This window comes from Triticum dicoccoides, chromosome 3A (genome assembly GCF_002162155.2).
Source record: "Triticum dicoccoides isolate Atlit2015 ecotype Zavitan chromosome 3A, WEW_v2.0, whole genome shotgun sequence".
NCBI lineage: Eukaryota > Viridiplantae > Streptophyta > Magnoliopsida > Poales > Poaceae > Triticum > Triticum dicoccoides.
Genome location: NC_041384.1, coordinates 291,196,350 through 291,217,176, shown reverse-complemented (window position 1 = coordinate 291,217,176; position 20,827 = coordinate 291,196,350).

Genomic DNA, 20,827 nt, shown 5'->3' with positions numbered 1-20,827 from the left:
CATGTGTAACCATGATGGTCTCTTTCCGGTGGAGTCTGGGAAGTGAACACGGTTCTTGTGTTATGCTTGAATGTAAGTAGTTTCAGGATCACTTCTAGTTCATGACCGTTGCGTTGCTTCTCTTCTGGCTCTTATTTGCGTATGTTAGCCACCATATATGCTTAGTGCTTGTTGCAACTCTACCTCACTACCCTTTCCTACCCATAATCTTAAATAGTCTTGATCTCGCGGGTGTGAGATTGTTGAGTCCTCGTGGCTCCCAGATACTTCCAAACAGTTGCAGGTGCCGATGATACCAGTGCAGGTGACGCAACTGAGCTCAAGTGGGAGCTCGATGAAGATCGTGTTCGTTGTGTTGTTTCATTTCTAGTTGATCAGTTGGGGAGCCCAGTTGGGATGATTGGGGATCTAGCATTTGGGGTTGTCTTCTTTTATTTTGTTTTTGTAGTCGGACCTTGATTGTATTCTGGATGATGTATGTTTAATTTGTATTTGTGTGAAGTGGCGATTGTAAGCCAACTCTTTATCCCTTTCTTATTCAGTACATGGGATTGTGTGAAGATTACCCCTCTTGCGACAAACCTACAATGCGGCTATGCCTCTAAGTCATGCCCCGACACGTGGGAGATATAGCCACATCGTGGGTGTTACACAACTCCAGAACGAAACAGAAGCTAACGAGAGAAACAAACCAGAAAGAAGCAAGCTACATGGTAAACACAAAATCATAAACATTTCATGATGCAAAAACAAGTATGATGCATGTCCGGTTTAATGAGGCATGACATGGCAAAGTGCATAAACAAAACTACAAGTTAAGTGGAGCTCAACATGTAACAAGATGCATGTTGACGAAACACCACATTCGATTATTTAATTCACTCTCGTTTATGTACCCAGCAATATTAAATGTTCTTAAACATGGCAAGAGGTGAAGCATAATAAAATGACCTATCTAGGCAAGTTTAAATGAGGCCGGAACAACAAGCAACAAGTTCGGAAAATCATCATATGCATATTATGAATTTGGTACTGTTCTTCCCTAAACACAATTTTAGAGTTGTTAAACATGCAAAGTAATGCCACTATGTTAAACTATGCATTTTTCTACCCCATTTACATATAAAGTTTATTTAAAATGGAGCTATGGTTAATTAGTCATGAAATAAAACATTTTGGCATGGCATATGAGAAAATTTAATCAAACAACATTTTTAACATTTTAACATGGATGAATGATGCGGATTATGAAACTAGACAAAATTCTAAGTAAGTTACATATATGACATGCTTTAATTGGATGCATGGTTCAAAAGTTATTAGCAATTCAAAATAGGGGCAGTTCTATAAATATGCAAAGCTCTCGGAATTTAACAAATCGCTGACAATAGGAAAAAACAGGCTGAATCTGAGCACTCTGGGCTAGGGAAGCTGCTCACCATGGGCCAAGCCCAGATCGGGTGAGGAGGCAGGCCAACTGGTCCGGCTGGGCCGACGGGCGAGGCCGAGGCCCACACGTAGACCACGCACGATCAATGCGCTTGTCGTCCTCGTGCCTGGCTCAGGAGCAGGAGGCAAGGGGCATAGGCGCGAGGAGGCTCCGGCGAGGGCGAGGCTCGGAACGACGGCGGCGACGCGGATCCGACGGGGATGAACGGATCCGGGCAGCGTCATCTTAGATCTGGCCGGAGCCGCGAGATCTGGTGATGGAGGATCTCGAGGCCGGCGAGCTCCTGCAAAGAAGAGGGAGGGAGCTCGGGTGAGAGAGAGAAGGGTAAGGGAAGGCGGGCGGGCTAGGCGAGCTCACCAAGGCGGCGATGGTCGCCGGCGGCGGCAGGTCCGGCGAAGGCGACGACCGGGGACGCAGTTGGGGCGGCGTTGGAGTAGGCTGGGTGGTTCGGGAGCTCGGGGAGGAGCCAGGGGAGCGGCGGTGGAGCGCTCAGGCCCCAATGGGCTTCTCAAGCCCCTATTCGGGTCCTGGCGGGCCCGTGGGTTTTGCGGCGGCGTGAGGAGACCAGGGGGCGATGTGGCAAGCAAGGAGAGGTGGAGGGCGAGGCTGGCAGCGGCGCTGTCTTGCAGGGAGGCGACAAGTGGTGGGAGGGCAGTGGTTGTACGCGGATTTCGAGGTGGTGGTGCCAGATCCGAGGAAGGAGGGCTAGGGGGTTAGGGTTTAGACTAGGAATGCCCAAAATGGACTCGGGGTGTTTAAATAGGAAAAGGAGGGCTAGAGGAGGTGGTTTTCATGTGTTTTTGGACGGTTCATGTCACATCCCTAGCTTATGGTACTGCCTGGTGTTTTGCATCTTGTTGCATCATTTTTAAATTCTATTTAAGTTGAAATGGGGATTGACCAAACCCTAGGATCAGAAAGAATTCAACTAGGTTCAAATAAAAATATTTTCAGTGAACCCAAAATGCCTTCCCAAAAATGTTCATCATCTTTGGATTGGTCTAGAACCTCTGCCAAAAATGGTGCACATTTTTCTAGGACACTTTGGATTTTTGAATTAATCCATAAGTATTTGAATTTGGACATTTAAATCTTATAAATATTTTTAATTGTCCAAATAATCCTGAAAGTACTTGAGGGCTGTTGGAAAATATTTCAAAGGTGCCTAAAATTCTTTTCAGGATTTTACCAAATGGTTTAGTATTTTTACTAAATCAAAAACAGAAAAGCAAAATAGAAAACAAAAACAAAACAGGGAGAGAGGAAGGACCCAAGGTCCACTTACCCGGCTGGGCCGGCCCACCTGGCCTATGCCAGTCGTCACCCACCTCTGCCAGTAGGCAGAGGAGGGACAGCACACGGCGCGCGCGCGGGCGCCACGCCACCAGGCTGCCTGCCTGCGTCGCCTGGCCACCGCGACGCCGCGCGTCTTCTCCCCAGCGCCGTCTCGACCCCCTCGCTCTCTCCCTAGCCCTCCTCCCCCTCCTCTGCTCTCTCCCGCAGCACCATCGAGCCTGTTCGCCGCTGCCGCTCGCCATAGCCATGGCCACCACCTCTCCCACGCCCCCTGGAGCTGCCCACGAGCTCCGCCTTGTTCCTCTCCTCCTCCTCACCGAGCCTCCCAACGCCGGAAGCCCCAAAAACGTTGTCGGCCTCGCCGTGTTCACCGTCGGGCACCGGAGATCGTCGCCGCCGATTCGCCGTCCATAGGGCTTCCCCGAGCATGCTGGCCATCCCTACGGCACCGCTGAGAGCCCCCGAGTGTTTTCCCCCTCTCCCAGCGGTCAATCCCATCCTCTAGCCTGCCTGGCCACCGGAGCCGAGAGCTCCGTGCCGCCGGCCATGGCGCCGCCACGGCCAGAGGCCGAACCAGCTGCCCCCGCACGTGTCATCATTATCCCCGCCTCTGCAGGAGCCCATAGCTTCCACCAACTCTTCTTCCCGCACACCACAACGCCGCCCCGGCCAACCCCGTGCGGGCGCCAGCGCGGATATGCTCCCCGCCGTCATTCTGGTTCACCCCGGCTCGAGCTAACCGCACCGTTGGACGCGGACGAGTCGCAGCTGCACGTAGAGCCCCTCCGCCGCCCATTTGGTCGTCGGAGGGCAAAGCCCGAGCAACGCCGCCGTCTCTGGACGTCGCCGGCGACTAACCGCCGACCTAACCCAGCTGTTAGGGGCTAATTACCCCACCAACTACCACCTGAGTCAATGACAGACGGGCCCCACTGCCTAAATAACCAGCTAACAAAAATAGTTAAGTTAATCTAAACACAGTGGCCCCACAAGCCAGAGCTGACCTCGCTGATGTGGCAGTTGACCGGACCCACCTGTCTGTGGCACTAAGTGTCTCAGGGTCACTGACCAGTGGGTCAGGTTTGACCTGGACCGCGCCCTGTTGACTTGCTGACGTCACACCAACGTCATGCTGACGTAGTAAATGCTTTTCTGGTTTTTCTTATTCAGAAATGATTTAGAAATTCCAGAAAATAGTTAAAACTTCTAAAAATCATAGAAATTCAACCGTAACTCCAAATGAAATAATTTATATATGAAAAATTATCAGAAAAATCCAATCTATCCATTTATGCTACTTTCATGCATGATCAACCAACTTATACCCACTGTATAAGTGAAAACATGATAATGGCATTTTAAATGCTAAATATGGAGTTTGCATATGAACCCTTGGTCCATATGGACTTCATTTAAATTGTTGGTAGATGCATTAGTGCAAATCATAACATTATTGCCATGTCACATTCATGCATCATATTGTTGCATTGCATTGATTGTGTTTCCTCTCTGGTGCCGGTGTTTGTCCCCTCTCAGTAGATGAGGTTCCGATAATTTGATCGATGACACCGATGAAGAACTATACTATCTTCAGAAGTGCCAGGCAAGCAAAACCCCCTTGTTCATTCCGATACAATCCCACTCTCTCGCTCTTGCTCTCTTTTACTGCATCAGGACAACAACGATTCAACTGTTACATGATGCGGTAGTTGAACCCCTTTCCTTTGCATGACCTGTCATTGCCACAGTAAATAGATGAAACCCACTAGCATGAGTAGGAGTTGTTTGAGCCCTAATGTGCCTACTCATTCATGCTTGTTTGTCATGCCTGCTACTGCTTAGAGTTGAGTCTGGTCCGATTCATTGGGGATGAATTGGAATGTGGTGAACATGTCCTACTGTGTGTGAGCTATGTGTGTGAACACGATTTGGTAAAGGTAGCGGTGAGAGGCCATGTAGGAGTACATGGTGGGTTGTCTCATTGCAGCTGTCCTTAGGAACTGAGTTCTGTGTTTGTGATCCATGAACAGTTACTACCACACATTGGGTTCTGGTAACTCGACCCCTCTCGGCTTATTAATCAACTCGATCTCTGTCCAGGAGTTGCAACTAGTTTCTGGTGTTTGTACGTAGTGTTAGTAGTCTACCAAGTGGCACCCGGTACAGGTGGGCTTGGGACAGACTAGGCACAGTGGCACGGTGTACCATGTGGCACCCGAATGGTGGGCTTGGGAACCCTGCACACATCGTTTGGGGCCGTGAGTGACACCCCGGCCGGATCTTCTTGCGGATGGAACCCGAATAGGCGATAAACCTGGACTAGAGACTTGTCGGTTAGTCAGGTCGGGGCCGACTCCCTCGCCCGGCTTCCGCTTGAAGGTTGCCGAGGTACATGATGTGTACAGGGCAATAAGTGGTGAGAGCGTGTGTGAAGAAGTACATCCCTGCAGGGTTATCATTATCTATTCGAATAGCCGGATTCCTCGAATATGGAAACTTGGACCCCTTGCATAGTTCATAGACAAGTGAAAGTGATTACTCTAAAACTCGCAAGATCAGCGTGAGTGCTATGGATGGCGTTCTCGCATGGAGGCGGAAGCGGATCCATAGTGGTGTATTGGTATGGTGAATTTGTGGACTCGTGTGTGCCACCTCAAAAGAGTTACTTGCAGTCGTAGTTCAGGTTAGCCACTGAGTCAAAGCTGGCTTGCTGCAGTTAAACTCCACCACCCCCTTTGTTGATACCGATGCATATGTAGTTAGTTCTGATGTAAGTCTTGCTGGGTACATTTGTACTCACGTTTGCTTATTTTATGTTTTGCAGAGAGACTTCAGTCTCGCTAGTAGTTCCACGTGGACTTTGACTTTAGCTTGTTACCTCAGCTACGATCTTGCGCCCTCGGCAGGATCTAGTAGATAGTCAGGCTTCTCAGCCTTTTTCATTTATAGATGTCTGTACTCAGACATGTTAAGCTTCCGCATGTGCCTTGACTTGTATGCTCTGATTGTTGGGTCATGAGACCCATGTTTGTATTATCTGGCTCTTCGGAGCCTAATGAATAAATACTCTGAGTCGTAGAGTCTTGTTGTGATGCCATGTTGTATTGCACATATTGAGCATATTGTGTGTATGATTGAAATGCTTGGTATGTGTGGGATCCGACAACCTAGTTGTTTATCCTTGGTAGTCTCTCTTATGGGGAAATGTAGTCTTGTGTTTCCATGAGCCATAGTAGTCCGCTACAGCCCGGTTCACCGGAGTCCTGCTAGCCTAGCACTACTGCTCTGGAACACTTGACTGGCCGACATGTGATTCACTTCGTTCGTATGTCTGTCCCTTCAGGGAAATGTCACGCGGTGACATCCGGAGTCCTTCCTAGCCTGCTACAGCCCGGTTCACCGGAGTCCTGTTAGCCCAGTGCTACAGCCCGGATTCGCACGCTGCTGACCGACATGCTCGATGTTGATTCATGTATGCCTGTCCCCGTAAGTTAGTGCCACTTTGGATTTACGACTAGTCATGTCGGCCCGGGTTCTCTGTCATATGGATGCTAGCGACACTATCATATACGTGAGCCAAAAGTCGCAAACGGTCCCAGGCCATGGTAAGGAAACACCCGTGGAATATCGTGCGTGAGGCCACAAGGTGATATGAGGTGTTACAGGCTAGATCGGTGTGACTTAGAATCGGGGTCCTGACAGTTTTGGTATCAGAGCCTGACTGCCTGTAGGATTACCAAGCCAAGATGGTCGAAGTCGTGTCTAGAAATGCTTTAGTTATATAAGGGACTTGATTCTGGATGGGGACGTAAGGCTCTTTTTACTCCTTATCCTCATGGCCTTCTGATCTGAGTCACCCTCTTCTTTTCTACGGGGATTAAGAACTAGGCTTTCTCTTCTATCTCTCAGGATGACGTGTTACTAAACCGCAGTTGCCTAGGATTGTTGAGTTCAAGCCTCAGTTTACTTCCTACTACTTCCATATGTTCATAGCTGGCCTCAGAACCTTGAGTTTGTGATGTTGAGTGGCTATGCCACCATTTTGCAGGTTTTCTCAATTCTTTTGAGCAACTACAGCCGTTATGTCGTCCGAGTCATCCCAGGTTTCTAAATAGTCTAATGCATTTGCAAATCCGTTCTTTCTGTTTTCGTTGTATTTTTGGGACAGATTAACCACACTAATCGGTGTGTTGAGGTACTCCGTTGCCTTGACGTGTATGTTGGAGTTAGTATTATGACCCTAGATGTCCTCGAGATTTTAGCAATGCTTTCGTATCCCCAGTGTGATGATTCTGGCCATCATTCTTGAAAGCATCCCGTGATGCCATTTAGTAGTAGGTATTCTACTCCTGTGTTCTTGACCCAAGAATCACTCTGTTCACTCCTTGTTGATATTGTTGCTAGTTCCTTTAGGATATTAGTAACCTTTGCGATAGTCCTCGAGGTCCGTGGTATTTCCTTCTTCCAAATACCATGAACCATTAAGGCAGAAGTTCTTTGAACCAAAAGATCACCATTAGAGTACTCCTGAGGAGTTCTCCATCCATAATTGTGATTCTGCCAGTTCTACCTTTCTGCATGGGTTATCCGGAAGAAATATGTTGAACTCGTTTGGCATACTAATCTATGCGTCCACAACTCAGAAAGTTATATGTTCCTTGAGTTGTCCCCCTTCAATTATATTCCGACCTTCATCTATCAATTGATAGTCAAGGGTATGTGTGCGATCGTGTTCATCGATGCCTGCTATTCTTGTGGTTCGTCAAGCCGTTCTATTTCAGAAGGAATAGGAGAAATAAACTCCAAAACCTCATCCATATCTAGGATTGGGTCAAAGTAGTTGTATTCCACAGATCAAATGCCAAACCAGCTTTTGTTCTATTCTACCTTAGAGTATTACCGTCTTTTTGTCAAGAATGTCATGGATATTGCACAACCTTTTACAAATTCTTGATGCAGTGATACTTCTCGCCATCCTTATTCATTCCTCGGTGTCGTGTTGTTGCCACCGGAATACCGACAAGTGAATTTTGATGTGTGAAATCAATACTCCTAGCTACCGTGTTGCTTGGTAGTTAATGGACGATAATCCCATTCTAAGTGTGTTGGTTATTGAATCGTCATTCTAAGATAGATTGTGCTACCTAGTCCATTTTCCTGGTGCACTCCTCGATCAATGAGTTTAGATTGTGTCAATCCCTCGCTCCCTTGATCATATCATCTTGCCCTGAAGAGCAAGATTGATCTCGAGCTTAGTAACATGCCGGTGGTTCGTGATTTTCTGAATATCTTCTCGGAAGTATTTCCAGGTTGTCCCCTGACCGCTATGTTGAGCTCGTGATCAAGTTGGTTTCTTGTAACCAATCCTTCTCCAAGGATCCGTGTTGGATACGCCTGAGCTAGTCGGTTAAGCTAAACAATAACTTTGAGAGTTGGAAGACAAAAGCTTGTCTGACTTAGTTCATCACTAAGGGATATCCTTGAGTGTGTGTGTTGAAGAAATATGATATCTGAAGGAAATACGCCCTAGAGGCAATAATAATGTTATTATTTTATTTCCTTATATCATGATAAATGTTTATTATTCATGCTAGAATTGTATTATCCGGAAACATAATACTTGTGTGAATACATAGACAAACCAAACGTCACTAGTATGCCTCTACTTGACTAGCTCGTTAATCGAAGATGGTTATGTTTCCTAACCATAGACATGTGTTGTCATTTGATTAATGGGATCACATCATTAGGATCATGATGTGATTGACATGACCCATTCCATTAGCTTAGCACCCGATCGTTTAATATGTTGCTATTGCTTTCTTCATGACTTATACATGTTCCTATGACTATGAGATTATGCAACTCCCGTTTGCCGGAGGAACACTTTGTGTGCTATCAAACATCACAACGTAACTGGGTGATTATAAAGGAGCTCTACAGGTGTCTCCAAAGGTACATGTTGGGTTGGCATATTTCGAGATTAGGATTTGTCACTCCGATTGTCGGAGAGGTATCTCTGGGCCCTCTCGGTAATGCACATCACATAAGCCTTGCAAGCATTACAACTAATGAGTTAGTTGCGAGATGATGTATTACAAAACGAGTAAAGAGACTTGCCGGTAACGATATTGAACTAGGTATTGAGATACTGACGATCGAATCTCGGGCAAGTAACATACCGATGACAAAGGGAACAACATATGTTGTTATGCGGTCTGACCGATAAAGATCTTCGTAGAATATGTGGGAGCCAATATGAGCATCCAGGTTCCGCTATTGGTTATTGACCGGAGACGTGTCTCGGTCATGTCGACATTGTTCTCGAACCCGTAGGGTCTGCACGCTTAAGGTTTTGATGACAGTTATATTATGAGTTTATGCATTTTGATGTACCGTAGTTTGTTCGGAGTCCGGGATGTGATCACGGACATGACGAGGAGTCTCGAAATGGTCGAGACATAAAGATTGATATATTGGAAGCCTATATTTGGATATCGGAAGTGTTTCGGGTGAAATCGGGATTTCACCGGAGTACCGGGAGGTTACCGGAACCCCCCGGGAGGTATATGGGCCTTAGTGGGCTTTAGTGGAAGAGAGCAGAGGTGGCCAGGGCTGGCCCGCGCGCCCCTCCCCCCTAGTCGGAATAGGACAAGGAGAGGGGGGCTGCGCCCCCCTTCCTTCTCTCTCTCCTCTTTTCCCCTCCCGAATCCTATTCCAACTAGGAAAGGGGGGGAATCCTACTCCCGGTGGGAGTAGGACTCCTCCTGGCGCGCCCTCCTCCTGGCCGCCCGCACCTCCCCCTGCTCCTTTATATACGGGGGCAGGGGGCACCCCTAGAGACACAAGTTGATCCACATGATCATATTCTTAGCCGTGTGCGGTGCCCCCTTCCACCATAATCCTCGATAATATTGTAGCGGTGCTTAGGCGAAGCCCTGCGACGGTAGTACATCAAGATCGTCACCACGCCGTCGTGCTGACGGAACTCTTCCTCGACACTTTGCCGGATCGGAGTTCGGGGATCGTCATCGAGCTGAACGTGTGCTAGAACTCGGAGGTGCCGTAGTTTCGGTGCTTCATCGGTCGGGCTGTGAAGACGTACGACTACATCAACCGCATTGTGCTAACGCTTCCGCTGTCGGTCTACAAGGGTACGTAGATCACACTCTCCCCTCTCGTTTCTATGCATCACCATGATCTTGCGTGTGCGTAGGAATTTTTTTGAAATTACTACGTTACCCAATAGTGGCATCCAAGCCTAGGTTTTATGTGTTGATGTTATATGCACGAGTAGAACACAAGTGAGTTGTGGGCGATATAAGTCATACTGCTTACCAGCATGTCATACTTTGGTTCGGTGGTATTGTTGGACGAAGCGGCCCGGACCAACATTACGCGTATGCTTACGCGAGACCGGTTCTCCCGACGTGCTTTCCACAAAGGTGGCTAGCGGGTGACAGTTTCTCCAACTTTAGTTGAACCGAGTGTGGCTACGCCCGGTCCTTGCGAAGGTTAAAACAGCACCAACTTGACAAACTATCGTTGTGGTTTTGATGCGTAGGTAAGATTGGTTCTTGCTTAAGCCCGTAGCAGCCACGTAAAACTTGCAACAACAAAGTAGAGGACGTCTAACTTGTTTTTGCAGGGCATGTTGTGATGTGACATGGTCAAGACATGATGCTAAATTTTATTGTATGAGATGATCATGTTTTGTAACCGAGTTATCGGCAACTGGGAGGAGCCATATGGTTGTCACTTTATTGTATGCAATGCAATCGCGCTGTAATGCTTTACTTTATCACTAAGCGGTAGCGATAGTCGTGGAAGCATAAGATTGGTGAGACGACAATGATGCTACGATGGAGATCAAGGTGTCGCGTCGGTGACGATGGTGATCACGACGGTGCTTCGAAGATGGAGATCACAAGCACAAGATGATGATGGCCATATCATACCATTTATATTGATTGCATGTGATGTTTATCTTTTATGCATCTTATCTTGCTTTGATTGACGGTAGCATTATAAGATGATCTCTCACTAATTATCAAGAAGTGTTCTCCCTGAGTATGCACCATTGCGAAAGTTCTTCGTGCTGAGACACCATGTGATGATCGGGTGTGATAGGCTCTACGTTCAAATACAACGGGTGCAAAACAGTTGCACACGCGGAATACTCAGGTTATACTTGACGAGCCAAGCATATATAGATATGGCCTCGGAACACGGAGACCGAAAGGTCGAGTGTGAATCATATAGTAGATATGATCAACATAGTGATGTTCACCAATGAAACTACTCCATCTCACATGATGATCGGACATGGTTTAGTTGATTTGGATCACGTAATCACTTAGAGGATTAGAGGGATGTCTATCTAAGTGGGAGTTCTTTAAGTAATATGATTAATTGAACCTAAATTTGTCATGAAACTTAGTACCTGATAGTATCTTGCTTGTTTATGTTTGATTGTAGATAGATGGCCCATGCTGTTGTTCCGTTGAATTCTAAAGCGTTCCTTGAGAAAGCAAAGTTGAAAGATGATGGTAGCAATTACACGGACTGGGTCCGTAACTTGAGGATTATCCTCATTGCTGCACAGAAGAATTACGTCCTGGAAGCACCGCTAGGTGCCAGGCCTGCTGCTGGAGCAACACCAGATGTTATGAACGTCTGGCAGAGCAAAGCTAATGACTACTCGATAGTTCAGTGTGCCATGCTTTACGGCTTAGAATCGGGACTTCAACGACGTTTTGAACGTCATGGAGCATATGAGATGTTCCAGGAGTTGAAGTTAATATTTCAAGCAAATGCCCGGATTGAGAGATATGAAGTCTCCAATAAGTTCTATAGCTGCAAGATGGAGGAGAACAGTTCTGTCAGTGAGCATATACTCAAAATGTCTGGGTATAATAATCACTTGATTCAATTGGGAGTTAATCTTCCAGATGATTGCGTCATTGATAGAATTCTCCAATCACTGCCACCAAGCTACAAGAGCTTCGTGATGAACTATAATATGCAAGGGATGAATAAGACTATTCCCGAGCTCTTCGCAATGCTGAAAGCTGCAGAGGTAGAAATCAAGAAGGAGCATCAAGTGTTGATGGTCAACAAGACCACTAGTTTCAAGAAAAAGGGCAAAGGGAAGAAGAAGGGGAACTTCAAAAAGAACAGCAAGCAAGTTGCTACTCAAGAGAAGAAACCCAAACCTGGACCTAAGCCTGAAACTGAGTGCTTCTACTGCAAGCAGACTGGTCACTGGAAGCGGAACTGCCCCAAGTATTTGGCGGATAAGAAGGATGGCAAGGTGAGCAAAGGTATATGTGATATACATGTTATTGATGTGTACCTTACTAATGCTCGCAGTAGCACCTGGGTATTTGATACTGGTCCTGTTGCTAATATTTGCAACTCGAAACAGGGACTATGGATTAAGCGAAGATTGGCTAAGGACGAGGTGACGATGAGCGTGGGAAATGGTTCCAAAGTCGATGTGATCGCAGTCGGCACGCTACCTCTACATCTACCTTCGGGGTTAGTATTAGACCTAAATAATTGTTATTTGTTGCCAGCGTTAAGCATGAACATTATATCTGGATCTTGTTTGATGCGAGACGGTTATTCATTTAAATCAGAGAATAATGGTTGTTCTATTTACATGAGTAATATCTTTTATGGTCATGCACCCTTAAAGAGTGGTCTATTCTTATTAAATCTCGATAGTAGTGACACACATATTCATAGTGTTGAAACCAAAAGATGCAGAGTTGATAATGATAGTGCAACTTATTTGTGGCACTGCCGTTTGGGTCATATCGGTATAAAGCGCATGAAGAAACTCCATACCGATGGGCTTTTGGAACCACTTGATTATGAATCACTTGGTACTTGCGAACCGTGCCTTATGGGTAAGATGACAAAACCACCGTTCTCCGGTACTATGGAGAGAGCAACAGATTTATTGGAAATCATACATACAGATGTATGTGGTCCGATGAATGTTGAGGCTCGTGGCGGATATCGTTATTTTCTCACCTTCACAGATGACTTAAGCAGATATGGGTATATCTACTTAATGAAACATAAGTCTGAAACATTTGAAAAGTTCAAAGAATTTCAGAGTGAAGTTGAAAATCATCGTAACAAGAAAATAAAATGGTTCATGTTGTCTTACTCGTGGTTGATCCCTCGAGCATACACCATTACATCTTTTGGTCTGACCAATGCTATCACCGTGTTCACATGATGGTGGAAGTCCAGTGATATGGAAATTTCGATGAGTTGTTGTTATGCCCATCAACAACATTTTGTCTCCCCCATGATTCATGTTGAACATCAACCTAGTGTTGAAAACTTTGTAAGCAATGTCTTTGTGTTCCGTTCATGAAGCTTATGCTTGGATGGAAGAAGTGACTTCTTCGAATTCATGTGCATTTGGTGCAAGCTGCCGCCGTGAGTTCGAGAAAGATTGTTTTTGTTTCCTCTGGAATCATCCCAAGTTAGTCACGCATAAGTGCGAAGTACTCTATGGTTTGATAGGTTGGCCGCCTCCATTCTGTATGTGTTCCTAGCACACCAAGCCACTGATTGATTTGTTCAAGATAAAGGAGTCTGTTCTAAGGTCATTACTTTAGACTTCCGCGCGGAGACTTTGATATCATTAATGATGGTTCCCTACCAGAACTCGGTAGTATTTTGTTGTAAGACTACCATGTGATCATGCTTGTCTGGGACAACGTGTTCACAGGTTTGTAGCAGAACCAGCTCATGTTTTTGAGCTTGCTATCGTAGCTCATCTCCCGAGAATCTCGCAACGCCATCTCGTCGATTTGTGTTGCAAACTTTCATTTCTCTCTCTAGACTAGATGATTCTGGAATATCCTGACACCAACCAGATCTGAATCTCAGGCAGATATGATGGTTGGAACGTTTCCCGAGAACTATAATATTGGTCTCTCTGTAACCCAGTAAAGTGGATGTCATGGCCAACGCACCAGCCGGAAGACCTATTATTGTAGTATCTTGATTGAGGAAGTTGGCCACCTCCCCATAAGGATCTCGCAGGATTTGCTTCCGTAGTTATTCCTTATAGATTCCTATGCTCCCGAAGTCCGACCTTTTACTTGATGTTCTAGATACTAAACCATATCTATAAATGGGTTACGCTAGCACATCAAGGGGAACATTAGAAGCGGAGTGCTAAATGTCTCTCGGTCGATCATCCAGATTTCGTTCCCTTGGCCTCTCTAAGGTGAAATCTGAGAAAGTGTTGTCTTCCTTTGCATCTGCATCGTCCATCACTATTCATCATGGTAGTATGTTGTGTTGCCAGGATCCTTGATACAGATGTTGGTAGAACCTTGGTGAATATGGAAATGCTCAAGTTCTTGAGAGCACGCGCAAGCAAAATCATCCCTTGTGTTGTCTTCAACAAGGTAGTCCACATCATCCATCCTAGTCGGAGTATGCCATTCTTTCGAACCCCTTCCAATGATCGATTGTGATTACCTCAGGCTGGTATAAAGAGTTTTGATGATCTCCGTATCAAAAGTAATTCTTTCTGTCACTTCAGGGAATAATCCTACGAGACACCTTCTCTAGGGTGCCCCATTATGGAATCATGGTAATTATCTCCTCGCTACTTTGAACCCATCCACCATCTTCTTGAGCATGGAATAGTTGCCTACCAAATTGAGCCTTCGTTATCTGTTTCTTCCATCACCCTGATGTGTGTTTTGTGTCTCAACTCGAGAGACGTCACTATGTATCATTCCATGAGTTAATCCTGAGTTGCTCGATCTTCGAGGAGATCGATCCCTCAAGAGTTTTCCCTTTCCTCTCGTTGCCATGTTGGTTGGATTTCTCAGAGCAGGACATTGAGACAATGATGGTGAACGAATCAACGCTCTAAAAGCAGTGCAAGTTGGATCGAGAAGCTTTTGTTAGCTTTGTGTTCCCTCTGTCCTCTTACCCCACGTCTTGAATCTCGGGTCGAGATTTTTGTTTAGTGGGGGTGAGCTGTCACATCCCTAGCCTATGGTACTGCCTGGTGTTTTGCATCTTGTTGCATCATGTTTAAATTCTATTTAAGTTGAAATGGGGATTGACCAAACCCTAGCACCAGAAAGAGTTCAACTAGGTTCAAATAAAAATATTTTCAGTGAACCCAAAATGCCTTCCCAAAAATGTTCATCATCTTTGGATTGGTCTAGAACCTCTGCCAAAAATGGTGCACATTTTTCTAGGACACTTTGGATTTTTGAACTAATACATAAGTATTTGAATTTGAACATTTAAATCTTATAAATATTTTTAATTGTCCAAATAATCCTGAAAGTACTTGAGGGCTATTGGAAAATATTTCAAAAGTGCCTAAAATTATTTTCAGGATTTTACAAAATGGTTTAGTATTTTTACTAAATCAAAAACAGAAAAGCAAAATAGAAAACAAAAACAAAACAGAGAGAGAGGGAGGACCCAAGGTCCACTTACCCGGCTGGGCCGGCCCACCTGGCCTATGCCAGTCGTCACCCACCTCTGCCAGTAGGCAGAGGAGGGACAGCACACGGCGCGCGCGCGGGCGCCACGCCACCAGGCTGCCTAGCTGCGTCGCCTGGCCACCGCGACGCCTCGCGTCTTCTCCCCAGCGCCGTCTCTACCCCCTCGCTCTCTCCCTGGCCCCCCTCCCCTTCCTCTACTCTCTCCCGCAGCACCACCGAGCGTGTTCACCGCCGCCGCTCGCCATAGCCATGGCCACCACCTCTCCCACGCCCCCTGGAGCTGCCCACGAGCTCCGCCTCGTTCCTCTCCTCCTCCTCACCGAGCCTCCCGACGCCGGAAGCCCCAAAAACGTCGCCGACCTCGCCGTGTTCACCGTAGGGCACCGGAGATCGTCGCCGCCGATTCGCCGTCCACAGGGCTTCTCTGAGCACGCTGGCCATCCCTACGGCACCGCTGTGAGCCCCCGAGCGTTTTCCCCCTCTCCCCGCGGTCAATCCCATCCTCTAGCCCGCCTGGCCACTGGAGCCGAGAGCTCCGTGCCGCCGACCATGGTGCCGCCGTGGCCAGAGCCCGAACCAGCCGCCCCCGCAGGCATCATCGTTATCCTCGCCTCTGCAGGAGCCCATAGCTTCCACCAACTCTTCTTCCCGCACACCACAACGCCGCCCCGGCCAACCCCGTGTGGGCGCCGCCGCGGATGTGCTCCCAGCCGTCGTTCTGGTTCACCCCGGCTCGAGCTAACCGCACCGTTGGACGCGGACGAGTCACAGCTGCACGTAGAGCCCCTCCGCCGCCCATTTGGTCGCAGGAGGGCAAAGCCCGAGCAACGCCGCCGTCTCTGGACGTCGCCGGCGACTAACCGCTGACTTAACCTGGCTGTTAGGGGCTAATTACCCCACTAACTACCACCTGAGTCAATGACAGACGAGCCCCACTGCCTAACTAACCAGCTAACAAAAATAGTTAAGTTTAATCTAAACACAGTGGCCCCACAAGCCAGAGTTGACCTCGCTGATGTGGCAGTTGACCGGACCCACCTGTCTGTGGCACTAAGTGTCTCAGGGTCACTGACCAGTGGGTCCCACTGGTCAGGTTTGACCTGGACCGCGCCCTGTTGACTTGCTGACGTCACACCGACGTCATGCTGACGTAGTAAATGCTTTTCTGGTTTTTCTTATTCAGAAATGATTTAGAAATTCTAGAAAATAGTTAAAACTTCTAAAAATCATAGAAATTCAACCGTAACTCCAAATGAAATAATTTATACATGAAAAATTATCAGAAAAATCCAATCTATCCATTTATGCTACTTTCATGCATGATCAACCAACTTATACCCACTGTATAAGTGAAAACATGATAATGGCATTTTAAATGCTAAATATGGAGTTTGCATATGAACCCTTGGTCCATATGGACTTCATTTAAATTGTTGCTAGATGCATTAGTGCAAATCATAACATTATTGCCATGTCACATTCATGCATCATATTGTTGCATTGCATTGATTGTGTTTCCTCTCTGTTGCCGGTGTTTGTCCCCTCTCAGTAGATGACGTTCCGATAATTTGATCGATGACACCGATGAAGAACTATACTATCTTCATAAGTGCCAGGCAAGCAAAACCCCCTTGTTCATTCCGATACAATCCCACTCTCTCGCTCCTGCTCTCTTTTACTGCATTAGGACAACAATGATTCAACTGTTACATGTTGCGGTAGTTGAACCCCTTTCCTTTGCATGACCTGTCATTGCCACAGTAAATAGATGAAACCCACTAGCATGAGTAGGAGTTATTTAAGCCCTGATGTGCCTACTCATTCATGCTTGTTTGTCATGCCTGCGACTGCTTAGAGTTGAGTATTGTCCGATTCATCGGGGATGAATTGGAATGTGGTGAACATGTCCTACTATGTGTGAGCTAAGTGTGTGAACACGATTTGGTAAAGGTAGCGGTGAGAGGCCATGTAGGAGTACATGGTGGGTTATCTCATTGCAGCCGTCCTTAATAACTGAGTTCTGTGTTTTTGATCCATGAACAGTTACTACCACACATTGGGTTCCGGTAACTCGACCCCTCTCGGCTTATTAATCAACTCGATCTCTGTCCAGGAGTTGCAACTAGTTTCTGGTGTTTGTAGGTAGTGTTAGTAGTCTACCAAGTGGCACCCGGTACAGGTGGGCTTTTAGACAGACTAGGCACAGTGGCACGGTGTACCAAGTGGCACCCGGATGGTGGGCTTGGGAACCCTGCACACACCGTTTGGGGCCGTGAGCGACACCCCGGCCGGATCTCCTTGCGGATGGAACCCGAATAGGCGATAAACCTGGACTAGAGACTTGTTGGTTAGTCAGGTCGTGGCCGACTCCCTCGCCCGGTTTCCGCTTGAAGGTTGCCGAGGTACATGACGTGTACAGGGCGATAAGTGGCGAGAGCGTGTGTGAAGAAGTACACCCCTGCAGGGTTACAATTATCTATTCGAATAGCCGGATTCCTCGGATATGGAAACTTGGACCCCTTGCATAGTTCATAAACAAGTGAAAGTGGATACTCTAAAACTCGCAAGATAAGCGTGAGTGCTATGGATGGCGTTCTCGCAGGGAGGTGGAAGCGGATCCATAGTGGTGTATTGGTATGGTGAATTTGTGGACTCGTGTGCGCCACCTCAAAAGAGTTACTTGCAGTCGTAGTTCAGGTTATCCACTGAGTCAAAGCTGGCTTGCTGCAGTTAAACTCCACCACCCCCTTTGTTGATACCGATGCATATGTAGTTAGTTCTGATGTAAGTCTTGCTGGGTACATTTGTACTCACGTTTGCTTATTTTATGTTTTGCAGAGAGACTTCAGTCTCGCTAGTAGTTCCACGTGGACTTCGACGTTTAGCTTGTTACCTCAGCTACGATCTTGCGCCCTCGGCAGGATCTGGTAGATAGTCAGGCTTCTCAGCCTTTTTCATTTATAGATGTCTGTACTCAGACATGTTAAGCTTCCGCATGTGCCTTGACTTGTATGCTCTGAATGTTGGGTCATGAGACCCATGTTTGTATTATCTGGCTCTTCGGAGCCTAATGAATAAATACTCTGAGTTGTAGAGTCTTGTTGTGATGCCATGTTGTATAGCACATATTGAGCATATTGTGTGTATGATTGAAATGCTTGGTATGTGTGGGATCCGACAACCTAGTTGTTTATCCTTGGTAGTCACTCTTATGGGGAAATGTAGTCTTGTGTTTCCATGAGCCATAGTAGCCCGCTCCAGCCCAGTTCACCGGAGTCCTGCTAGCCCACCACTACTGCTCCGGAACACTTGACTGGCCGGCATGTGATTCACTTTGTTCCTGTGTCTGTCCCTTCAGGGAAATTTCACGCGGTGACATCTGGAGTCCTGCCTAGCCTGCTACAGCCCGGTTCATTGGAGTCCTGTTAGCCCAGTGCTATAGCCCGGATTCGCACGCTGCTGACCGACATGCTCGATGTTGATTCATGTATGCCTGTCCCTGTAAGTTAGTGCCACTTTGGATTTACGACTAGTCATGTCGGCCCGGGTTCTCTGTCATATGGATGCTAGCGACATTATCATATACGTGAGCCAAAAGGCGCAAACGGTCCCGGGCCATGGTAAGGCGACACCCGTGGAATACTGTGCGTGAGGCCGCAAGGTGATATGAGGTGTTACAGGCTAGATTGGTGTGACTTAGAATTGGGGTCCTGACAGTTCAATCATCATCAGACAGCTCTGGACAGAGGGGGAAACTAGGTGGGCTGTGTAGGAGGGTGTGAGCTGAGAGGGGAGAAAGGAGAGCAGCCCGGCAACAGTTTTCGGAGACCGAAAATGTCCGACGATTTGAGCAACTATATTGTCGCTATAGTTATCTGTTGGGGCATCAAACGAACTCCAAATGCGATGAAACTTGGTAGGCGGCTTACTGACAACATAACAACACCGCATGCCAACTTTCAACCCATTCCGAGAAAATTTTCCATCCACTTATAGAATACTATTTCGGACGTGCCACGGGCCCGTGCGAGCGTGTCTGGGCTCAATGTGGAGACCGGGACAGACACGAGTTTTGAAAACATGCATATGCAATGTGGATGATGACATGAGATGAAATGCATGACATGAACAAAATGCAAAACGAAAGAAAAAAACCCAACCACGAAGGAAATGACATATCACATTGCGTGAAAAGGCAAGTGTTGGAGTTACAAATATGGAACGTTAAATCCAGGGCGTTACACCTACTTTAGTGGCTTGATTGAGGAATGGATGTGGTGATGCGTAGTACACTTGCCCGGCAAGGTTTGCATGTGGCGACTACGTGTATGTGGTGGCTAGGGGTTGTCAACTTTCCAACCTTCTAACCCCTCCTATGAGTGCCATGGGCCTCCTTTTATAGATTAAGGGGTCACCACAGTGGCAAAGTGGTCATTATCCACTGATATGATAGCAAACAGTGCTATCATACCTAACTCCGCGGGCTGACATGGTGCATTAAATGCACCGCTTAGTGTTACATCACTGGGCGCCCGGCAAGGCCTGCCGAGCTATCTTGCCAGCTCCGCATCTGCTCTATTGACATGTCATAGGACGAGTGTCATCTGTAGGCTTCTCTATAGGAAATGTCTACCATGTGGAGAATGGCTGCCACTTAATCATCTTGCGGCTTGACACCGCACTGATTGACGACATGAGTCGTGTTTGAGTGGTTGGTGGGGTGGTTCTTCCCCCGCGGACCCCGGCAGGCTTTGCCGGGGAGCCTTGGTTGCTCGCCTTCTGGTGGTGGCCTTTCCCCTTGCCGGGCTCACCTGCCCGGCAAGAGAGGCCCTTCTCTTGCCGATACCTTGCTCCTTAGGCTCAACCTTGGTCCATCTATGTTGCATGTTGGTTCTTCAAATCGCTTGGTTTCTTCAATCTCTGACTTAAGTTGGTGCTTCAATCTTGATCTTGTGCATGTGCACGCTTGGTCAACAGACCCAGGGTTTGTTGCATCGACAATAGACAACAAGGTGGTGCTCGATTACCTCCCTTGGAACACCGGGGATATCGGATGGTTACCAGGCAAACACATCGATATTCGCCTACAGGAAGGAAACGACCGCGCTCTCCTATTTGTCATCGAGGGTGGCACTGATAGTGAAGGTACCATCAGTGCCAGCCAGCCCTACCGGGACCTTTTTCACAGCGGGTGCAGTATCCTTGGATCTCTTGCTATTGGAACTCTCCGACAGGTCATCAATAGGCGCAACATACTCCAAAGAGGTATGCTTCCCGGATCCCTTGCTGGCATCCTTGTTAGCTTTCTTCTTTTCTTTACTCTCCTTGGCGAGAACAGTGGCTTCAGCGGCCTCTGCCGTGACTACTTCCTAGTACATCTTGTCCACGCAAATGATTGCGTCCTTCTTGTCTGATGGAATGGAAATGACGCCTATCGGCCCTGGCATCTTGAAGGTGTTGTAGGCATAGTGGGATGCCGCCATGAATTTGGCCAGAGTTGGGCGACCGGGAATTCCATTGTACGGCAGGGGGGAGGTCGACCACATGAAACATGATCTTCTCAGTCTGGTAGCGT